The sequence below is a fragment of the Meriones unguiculatus genome, chromosome 12 (assembly GCF_030254825.1).
Source record: "Meriones unguiculatus strain TT.TT164.6M chromosome 12, Bangor_MerUng_6.1, whole genome shotgun sequence".
Lineage (NCBI taxonomy): Eukaryota > Metazoa > Chordata > Mammalia > Rodentia > Muridae > Meriones > Meriones unguiculatus.
Window position 1 is genome coordinate 76927599 of NC_083360.1, and position 10138 is coordinate 76937736.

A 10138-nucleotide genomic window follows, 5' to 3' on the forward strand; every position below is an offset into this window, starting at 1 on the left:
CGTCCCCCCAGCGGGAGGAATACTGTGACCGGCGATAAGAGGCCACGCCATAATTGGGCGAAACCGGGGGCCTGGATAACTAGGGCTGGTGCTAAGAAGCAAGGGTGTAATTGGCCCAAATAAGCAGCGATGGCTGGGCCCAAAATAAAAGGCTCTGGTTGATCCAAATAAATGGCCGCGACTGGTCCAAACACTGCTGTTCATGCTCACTCAGTGAATCACCTGGGAGACATTTAGGCTCTGGCTTCCAAGCTCAGTCCACTGGCTGGAAAAGTCATGGTGGGTTTTTCCACATGGTAGATGACCCCAGCCAGCCAGCACAAATTTCCCAAGTGGCCTGCTGAGTGCCTAGGTCCTGAGCAGCTGTGGACCTTTGGCTCACTCCTATACCTGCCTCTGCCCTGAAAAAAAAAAAAAAAAAAAAAAAAAAGACTATCCATCTAACAGGTAGTAGGACTTCCCTTAGGCCAGAGCTAAGCTGTCTGGAATCCTCCATGGATGCCTTGAGATGATTATGAAAACTTTGCAGGTCATTGCCCGGACTCCTGAAGGTGAACAGAAAAAGAGCCCTTTTGTTCAACACAGTCATGCCAGAGATAAGGATTCCAAGTCATCCCAGCAGTAGCCAGCGAGTTGAGTAGGTAGAACAGTCAACTTCCTGAATGCAGAAGCATCTGGGCAGTTTGAGAGTAGTTATTTTAGAAGGCAATCAAGAGCTCCCCTTTACCCAAGACCTCGGAGTGGTGGGTAGGGGGATGCTATTTGCTGTGGCTTCCATCTGCCTAGGGTGGCTGGCAGCTACTGCCAAAGACAGAAGGCAAGGAAAGCTCTAAGGAGCAGTATTTAAAGTGCCTCTCCTTGCCTCCCCATGATGGTGAGCCATATACAGCAGCGCTTCTCAACCTGTGGGTCGTGACCCCCTTGTGGTCAAGCGAACCTTTCACGGGTTTCCTGCGTATCAGATATTTACATTATGATTCATAACCATAGCAAAATTACAGTTATGAAGCACTAGTGAGACCATTTTGTGGTTGGGGGGTCACCACAACATGAGGAAGTGTATTAAAGTGTCACAGGCTTAGGAAGGTGTTAGGTTGGAAACCACTGATGTAGAGAGAAAGAGCCCTCCAGCAGCTGACTGCTACTAAAAATATGAAGCAGGGGCTGGGAAGGTGGCTCTGTGTGTAAGACACCTGCTATGAATTCAGATCCCCAGGCCCCACATAAAAAGCTGAGCACAGTCTTGTATGCCTGTAACCCCAGTGCCATTCAGGGCAGGAAAAAAAAAAAAGACCAAAGACCATTGGCTCTTGCTGGCCAACCCCTCTAACTAAAGAAGAAGAATGAGGCCCTGTCTCAAAGGAGTAAGGCAGAGAGTAATACAGCAAGAGATCTGACAACCTACTCTGACCTCTGTGCACACACAAATGTGGGCATCCAAACGTTCATGTCTTCTCATATTACACATATACACCACACACACATACACACACACTAAAGCTGACTTTAAAAAAAAAATGAGGGGGGTTATGAACTGTGTCAGGACCCCAAGCTCTAACTCGTACAAGGTCCTTAAAGACATAACTACCCTTGTCCCAAGGAAGAAAGCAGGCTTGTGAATAGGCCACCATGTCTTCCAATTCTATGAAACACTGACCATCCTGGCCATGTACCAGGGGGATGAGGGGATGGTGCAAGAAAACATGACCTTATCTTCCAAAATTGCTTGACCATCAGAGAGTCACGAAGTCCAGGGCTGCCCATTCTAGGAGCAACTGTACCTCAGAATAAACATGAAAACTTTGGCTTTCTGGAGATTCTTTTCTTTTTCCAAAAGAAACTACTTTTTCAAGTCATTGGGGTAGGTAAGTACTTTCTGAATAGAACACCAATAGCACAGTCATTAGCTCCAAGAATCAACAGATGAGACTACATGAAATTTTTAAAAAAAAAAATCTCTTTGCAGCAAAGGGAGCACAGACAGCCTACAAGAGGGGAGAAGATGTTTATCAGCCATACCTCAGACACAGCGCTAACACACAGGACTTCCAGAGAGCTGAAGAGGGACCCTGTGCCCTGCCACTGAGATTCTAACATATCTGTGCTTATCGCTGCTTTATTCACTACGGCAGGGAAGGGGAACCAAGTAAGCTGTCAACTGATGAATGGATAGTAAAAACCTTGGAAAATGGAAAATGGAATATTATTCATCTCTAGAGAAAATGAAAGTTGCAGGGAAATGGATGGTTTTAGAATGTATAGTGTTAAGTGAAGTCATCTGATCTCAGAAAAGCAAAAAGAAAACAGTTCTCTCTCATATGTAGATTCTAACCTACAATGTATACACATGTGTATGTAAATAAACATACATGTGGGTACAGCATAATATTTAGGAAGGATGATGGTAGATGAGGAGGAGGGACAGAACATGAGTGAAAGGAAACAGGAGTCGCTCAAGAGGCAAGAAAACTGTTCAAAGTTTTAATTCTGCCATGGTTCTCTCTCTCCTCTTCCATTCTCTCTTTCCTCTCTCTCTTTCTTCCTCTTTCTCACTCTCCCTCTGTGCCTGGTATAATTGTATAACCCTAATAGCCGTTCTAACTGTACAGAAGTTCACTGAGATGTATAGAATCTGGATTGGGCAAGTGTGTGCTTGAGGGACACTCTATTTTTATTTGTGTGACCATTTAAAGAGATTTTTATTTAGAAAAAGAAAACATTACAATCAGTGCCTTACCTCCTGGACAGCCAGGAAGTCAAAAGATTTGGTTTCGTACTCATGGTGCCTTGTGTCATAGGCAGCCTTCCAGGCCAAGAAATTTAAAAAAAAAAAAAAAAAAAAATGTGAGACCATTTTAATCTTTGCTGAACTCTCTTGAATCCCAAATGCCCAGCCAAACACCTTCAAATTGCCTTTCACTACCTCTGAGTCACATAGACACCCCCACATTCTGGCTCCCTCCTCCTGACTTCCCCCCTCCGCTCTCTGTGCTGCCCCAAACCCTTCATAAGAATGACTTTTCACTCCAGCTGCTGCCCCTCCTTCTCGAGGCTTTTATTCCTCCTGTGGCTGGTAGCTCTCTCTCCCCTCCTGAAGTAAATCAGTTTCACCTTTCTGGCCCCTGTTCCAATCACCACCGCTGTATTTTTATATTTGTGGCAGAAGTTTAATAGGTGGGATTCAGGGGAATTCTTTGCAGAGGCCAGAAGGCCCCAGAGAAAGATTTGTTTCCTTGCGGTCTAAGCAGCAAGCTCTTCGAGAACGGCTGACTAGGTTTCTTTCTGTTGGCTCCCCCGTTTTAGTCCACTTCTCACTCTAAAAGCACAAAACCAGCATCATCAAAGCTTCATGTAAGTCCACCTTCTCTAACGTGCTCAAGCCTTTCCGATTTGTCCCCAGCAAAATTAAGCCTGTGTCCTGCAAAATGGCCAACTGAAAGAATGCTGTTTGGTTTTAATGCCATCTTCCCCTCGGTAGTTCCCATAGGGCAAGGGCCCTCGCCTCTTCATTAACCGTTAGCACTGTGTCTGGAAAATGAAATGAACTCGCGTGTTATTACATTGAATATTAATTAATTAATTAAAATAAATTAAAAGTGCATAAATTTCCTAAAGCATTTTTTAGCCCTGCACCCACGAGCCAAGTGTTATCAAAGTCACGGAACCTAGAGAACACACAACTGCGTTCCACCCTGACTCCACACAAGTGGGCCACCAGCAAGTCTTCCTTTCAGAAGTCTTGCCAAGAATATTGGGGAGAAAGAGGCCATCCTTCCTTTACTTTTGACCAGACACAACCCAGAGCGCATTCTGGCATCTGAAGAGTTAATCTGCTGCCATCTAGTGGCTCTCAGCCAATATGCAGGACATCCGACTCTCAGGAGAGGGATGAGGATGTCCAGATTGGAGGTGGGGTGCCTGGACTCAGGGGCGGGCCTCTGTCTTTCCATCTCAGAGGATATTGGCTTTTAAGAAACTCACTCTCTCTCTCTCTCTCTCTCTCTCTCTCTCTCTCTCTCTCTCTCTCTCTCTCTCTCTCTCTCTCTCTCTCTCTCTCCCTCCCTCCCTCTCTCCCTCCGCCCCCCCCCGTCTGTCTCTCCACCCACCCGACCCCCCCTTCTCTGAGGCAAATAGGGCCTGTTTCCTGCCGACCTGAGGGAGCGCAATGGTGCAGGCTGGGATCTCTTGCAAGTTTTCCGCTGTGGGGTGCCGCAACAGCTGTGACCCTTTCTTGATTTTGATGTAGACTTCAAGGGCGCCGTCCCCAGCAGGGGAACATTTTTACCTCAGGAGCCTATTCACTTTGGTAGCCTTGGCAGGGAAAGTTCCAGAAGCTTTGATTACACAAATACCTCTGCTAGGTACAGGCCCGGTCTTGGCAACCTGGGGAGAGAGAATGCACGCAGGCTGATTAAACGACCTGTTTCCTTTGCTGGGGCTGGGGGCTGGGGGTCTTCAGCTTGGAAATGATGTTTTTCCTTAGCTGCGTTGCCTGGAGACTTGGAGGGTTTAATTAGGGCTGGGGAGGGTTTTTCTTTTTTTTTTTTTTTTTTTTTTTTTTTTGGCTTCTACAGCTGCCTTGCTCTCCCCCAAGGTTGCAGAGTGAAAAAGTGTGTGTGTGAGAGAGAGAGAGAGAGAGAGAGAGAGAGAGACCAGCGCCTAGCCCGAAGTGTCTGTAAGTGGACTCCGTACTGAGACACAGAGGGTCCCTCTGACTTCCCTTGATTTCGCTTAGTAACTTAACCTTCTAAAAACCACAGTGAGACTCGGTGGTTTCTGTGTCACATCCTGGAATCGGGACAACTCAGTGGAAGCGGTGGCTGTAACTTTCCTCTTTCCATCTAGGGCTGTGCTTTGGAAACTTGTCTAAACATTCCCAAGCAACTTGCAGAAAGGACTGCCCTGGGCCAGTGTCCCCCTGACTGAGAGTTCCAAGGAAGAAGCAGGAAAGCTTAGGTGCTCGCTGCATTCAGTTAGGGGGAAACAGCCAATAACAAAACCGTAGTTTTAATTCTTCACTGATATCAGTATGCACTAATATGCTTAAAAAGTGCTTATTTTTCAATAGTGTTCTGGTCATAAAAGGATCAAGCACGTAAGTTTAAAAACTCCTCATGCTTAAAGCCACGTTTTCTAGCAACGGTCAGGGAAGACTTTTGGCAGGTCTGGCGGGTCTATCTCCTGTGTGAGCAGCCTGGGCAGACAGATGGATTAGTCAGCCCCAGAGGTGCTGTTCCTTACAGGGGCGCTGTCAGGGGGAGTGTTTCCCCCTCTTCCCTAGCTGCTGATTTGCTGTCATTCTTAGCTGTTCTTTAACTTGTGCATACATAGTTCCAGACTCTGCCTTCACATTCACAGCATTTCCCTGTGTGTCACTAGGTCCATTTGTATAAAAATCTCACTGATCCGGGGTTAAGGCACACTCCAAATAACCTGAGTCTAAAGGATCACCCTAAAGGCTGTTCTCTGAACGACAACACATTCAGAAATATTTTGGATTATTCTACATCACTTGGAGTGAGAAACATCAGCCTCAATATCAGGTAAAGCACAGCTCTGTGTACTTGGTGCTATGTAAAACTCAGGAGATAATTTTTTTTTCCAGTGGTGGTGTTGTTTTGTTTTGTTTTGTTTTTCGAGAAAGGGTTTCTCTGTGTAACCTTAGCTGTCCTGGACTCGCCTTGTAGACCAGGCTGGCCTCAAACTCACAGGGATCTGCCTGCCTCTGCTTCCCTGAATGCTGGGATCACAGACCCACCACGGCTGGTACGTCTGGTTTAAGATTATTGCATGTGTTAAATTAGGATTGATGGAGGCTACGTGGAAGTAAAAGAAAGACAGACCTCTCCAGAAGCAGAATTTCCCATTTAATCAGAACAGCCCTGGCCTCTTCACAAAAGTAGAGCCTATGCCCATATGGCAATCGGTGCCTGGGGGTTTTATTGGACAGAAAAGGAAGAACATAGAGGAGGGAAGATTCTCCTGCAATCTCAAGGTGGTAGATACTACTCTCAAGGTAACCCATTGTTCCCCTTATCAGAGGCATCGGGAACCTCACAGCCCACAGGTGTCATCATAAGAGTCAGCCTTCCTGTCCAGGGCGTCTCAGTCAGCCTGAGGTTTTTAAGTCATTAACTCTTCATCATGTATATGAGTGTTTGTCGTGTGTATGTATGTGTGCCCATGTGCAGTGCCCTTGGAGGCCAGAAGAAGGTGTCAGATCCCCTAGAACTGCAGTTAGAGACAATTATGGATCGCTCTATGAGCACTGGGAAGCAATTCTGGGTCCTCTGTAAGAGCGTCAAGTGATCTTATCCACTGAGCCTCGGGAAGAAATGTTAAAAGAAAACAAACAAACAAAAAGAAATGGTATGATACATGACTTTAATTGCTATTTTTTTAAGTCATTAGTACTTAATTTTAATTAAAATTAACAGTTTAGAATAGTGTTTAATATCAACTTCTGAAAATCACATTTATATAAAAGAAATGCAACAGGCCAGCAGAAATCCAAAACGTGCAGCTCCCATTATTGCACATGGATGAAGTGTGCTGTCTGGGGAATAGGATTGGGCCCAGGAGGAGGAGAAATCAAAGAGGATAAACCACCTCCCTGTATTTATTCTAGATCTGGAATTCTCCAGTGGCCTTAAAATATATTAGTGTATTGGACACATAGATGCCATCTCCAAAGATGGCTGCCATGAATTTTAACTGCACGCATCTTACCTGCTCCAGTCCTGTGTGACGTCACTATACAGCTCTCCACACACGGCTCATCAACACCTGCACACAAAAGCCCCGGTTGCTCACACTCACCGACAACAGTGGAAGTGAGTTTCTTTTTCACCCTTACAGGAAACCATACTGTAGCTACTGTTTGCCCGCGGAGCACTTCTGATTTTAGCCATCTATATTAGAATAAAGGAAAAAGTGACAGTTAATGTGAATGGGTACTAACGTAACTCCTAGACTGCTACCACATAATAAATAAAATAAAATTAGAAAACAAAACAAAACAAAAACAAAATTTAAACTTCCTCGCCACATTCACTAAGGTGGCAATAACTGTGTGAAAAAGAAAAAGGCTATAAACATACAGGAAAGATCAACTTTGTCTTCTAAACAAATTACAAAGTAATTTTTGTTTTATCCTTGGGTGTTATTTTTAAAATATGTAAATCTGTGGGCCTAGTACCACTAAGACTTGTCCTAAGCCCAGTCTTGACCCTAAAGCTTGGCCTGAGTAGGTTTGGCCTTCAAGTTTTCTCCAGGTTTGTCCATGAACTCAGATGTATTCAAGTAACCAGAATGCTGTACACGGGGTAAGCCTTAAATGCAAGCAGCCAAGTCCTTAGTCGTAAAGCCAGCCTCAATGGTCTCAATGCAGATTTCCTGCAAAGAACCTGAGCTCAGCATTGTTATCAAGCTTTGCTCTGTGGGCTAAGCCTCAAGACCAGGTAAAAATGAAAGCAATGGGGTCCGTGAATGTCTCCTGTCCTTTCTGGTACATGTGGTAGTGACCTGTGACAGTGCCATGGGCAGCCTCTGCTTCTCCCGTCTTCCATCTGGGCCAATCGGTACCCTGGTCACCATGCCAAGGGAGCCATAACCTTGGGCAATAGAGTCTGACTGTACATCACCATCATAGGTTTTGCAGGCTCAGATGAAGCCTCTCTCTGATATCATCCTGGGCCACCATGTCATCAATGAGCCTGCGCTCATCCCAGATCTTCTGAGCTTCTAGCTAGGATTTGTACTGCTTGAAAGATGTCCTGACTGGCTTCATTGCCTTTCCCTGTGGTCTGGCAAAGCTCCACCCCCAGGGTGAGGTGATCACAGAGCCTGCCACTGAATTCATGCCTGAAACAGCTCCTGCTCCCCTTACTAGGGCATCTAGTTGCCTTTTTATGTCATTCTTTTGGTATAATAGCTGATAATTTATATTTCAAAGTCAGAGTTTGCTTTAAATTCAAAATCTGTTCACTTTGAGCTGTTAAAGAACTCTCCTCTAGACATGATTTTATAAATGAATTAATAAATATGGTTAAAAATTAATTTTCTGTACAATCAAAAACAAACAAACAAAGATGTCCTGAAAGATGTCTTTGACGCGTTTGTCGTGCTTCCTCATAATCGTGTTCTTGATGCTGAGGTACAGAGGCCAGCCCCTTGACAGCGCCATTTGGGAGGAACGGTGTGCAAAGTCTTCAATTGACTCGTCCCGGTTGTACATGCCGATGGCCGCCCCACCACCTTCAAAGCTGCACCATGTATGTCAGCTTTCAACGTCCATCTTGTGGTGTGTAGGCTACCTCTACTTTTCCAGGCCCAGGAACAACAAAAGCAGTTGCTCAGCGATGACCAATGAGGATGGGTTTCACCCAGCCTGACACCAGCGGGGGCGTGTTTGGACAGACCATAGCTTCCCTGGAGACAGTGTCACCCGAATTGTTCTGATGGTGCCATTTGGTGATTTCCACATTTGTTTCAGCTTGAACTCCTCCTTTCATCGAGGGTGATAGCAGCACACTTGACGCCAACTTTGTATTTCTTTCTAGTCTCTGCAGGGTCCTTGGTGACCTGGTCCCTGGTGGAGTGAGGATTCTCTTCGCCTAAGTCAGAACGATGCAGATCCAGTTCCACATAGGGAAGAAGAGTTTTTCTTTCATCAATTCCCAAACGATTCGTGTCGTTTCATCTCCACCACAGAACCTCCACGGATTTTTCTGGATATTTGTACTTCAATAACCCAGCTCATGCCTACACACACACAAGCTGTCCCGACCCAGCTGGCTCAGCATCCACCACAACCTCTGCACAGACCAATTACTATGTTTTTTAAACATATAAGTACATGGAAGCAAGGAAAAGAATGGTGGTTAAGAGGATATGTAGAGGCAGAAGAAGTGGAGAGACACAGGTCAAAGGTTACAAATTTCCAGTATATAAGAGAAGCCTAAAGAGCTAATGCATTCTATCAAAATTATACTTAGAATAACATTGTATTATATACCAGAAATTTACTAAGGGAGTAGAGTTCCCATGTTCTCCCTACTCTGTGCATGGATGAACACACACAGAAGCACACACATAATTTTTTTTAATTAACAAAACACTCATTTAAAGAAGTGCACATTAGAACATCATGCTATATGCATTTAATATATTCAACAAAAAGAAACCACGACCTATGGAGTATTGAATATGCTAATAGAATGCATATACATCCTCACATGCCGTCTCCTTTATGTAATCTGTAAGAGACCTGATTTACATATTTGGATCCACCAGCCTAATTCTTCATTTCTCTGCATAACTCTCTTAGATCACTATTGGGCTGCCCCACGCCACCCCCCTTCAATTTATTTTTGAGAACAAAGTCAAAGTGTTCCTTTCCAGTAAGATTCTTGCAAGAAAGCCTGAGACCTCTCTTCTACCCCTGGACCCCACATAAGGGAAGGAGAGGAACAACATTTGAAGGTTTTCTTCTGGCCTCTACATGTACAGTGTGGCTCTCTCTCTCTCTCTCTCTCTCTCTCTCTCTCTCTCTCTCTCTCACACACATACACATACCGCATGCATGCACCCACACACAAAATCAATGAAACCCTTCACATACATTTTCTTGATGGAGTATCCTTCCATTTTAGTTACCTCACTAGACTGAACCAAATCATCATATGCACAAGGATTTTTCTTCCCTGTTTTGTTTACAGCCTAATCTTAAAACACCAAACCAGGTCTAGTATGTAGAAAAGAGTCACAAAACTATTTATGTAATAAATTCCATTTTGCCCTAGATGTTCTCAAGATAAGTCAATTGCTCAATAATGAGAGCTTTTGGCCCAAACAGGTGCTTAAAATTCCTCACCTGGAAAGCTGAGCTTGGTGTCTCTCTTTCCCTCTCCCCTGTGAAGACAACCCTAGATGGACTCAGGACACTGGAGCTAGTGCCCATATCTCCCTCAGCTTATGCTGATGGTCCTAAAGGCAGAAAATCCATAAAATTATGAAGGGAAATGGAAACACTTCCTTTTTTTTCCATAGCAATCAGGCTGTGGTAAGCTAGCAAGTCCTGTGAAGATTCTAATAAAAATGAACAGAGGAAGGGTCTTTTACTGGAGGTTTGGCTCCA

General features: G+C 44.7%; 1 pseudogene; it reads right to left on the reverse strand.

The window, feature by feature from the left end:
- Positions 1 to 7332: 7332 nt before the first annotated feature.
- LOC110556456 (isocitrate dehydrogenase [NADP] cytoplasmic-like) lies at positions 7333 to 8761 on the reverse strand (annotated as a pseudogene).
- Positions 8762 to 10138: the final 1377 nt, after the last annotated feature.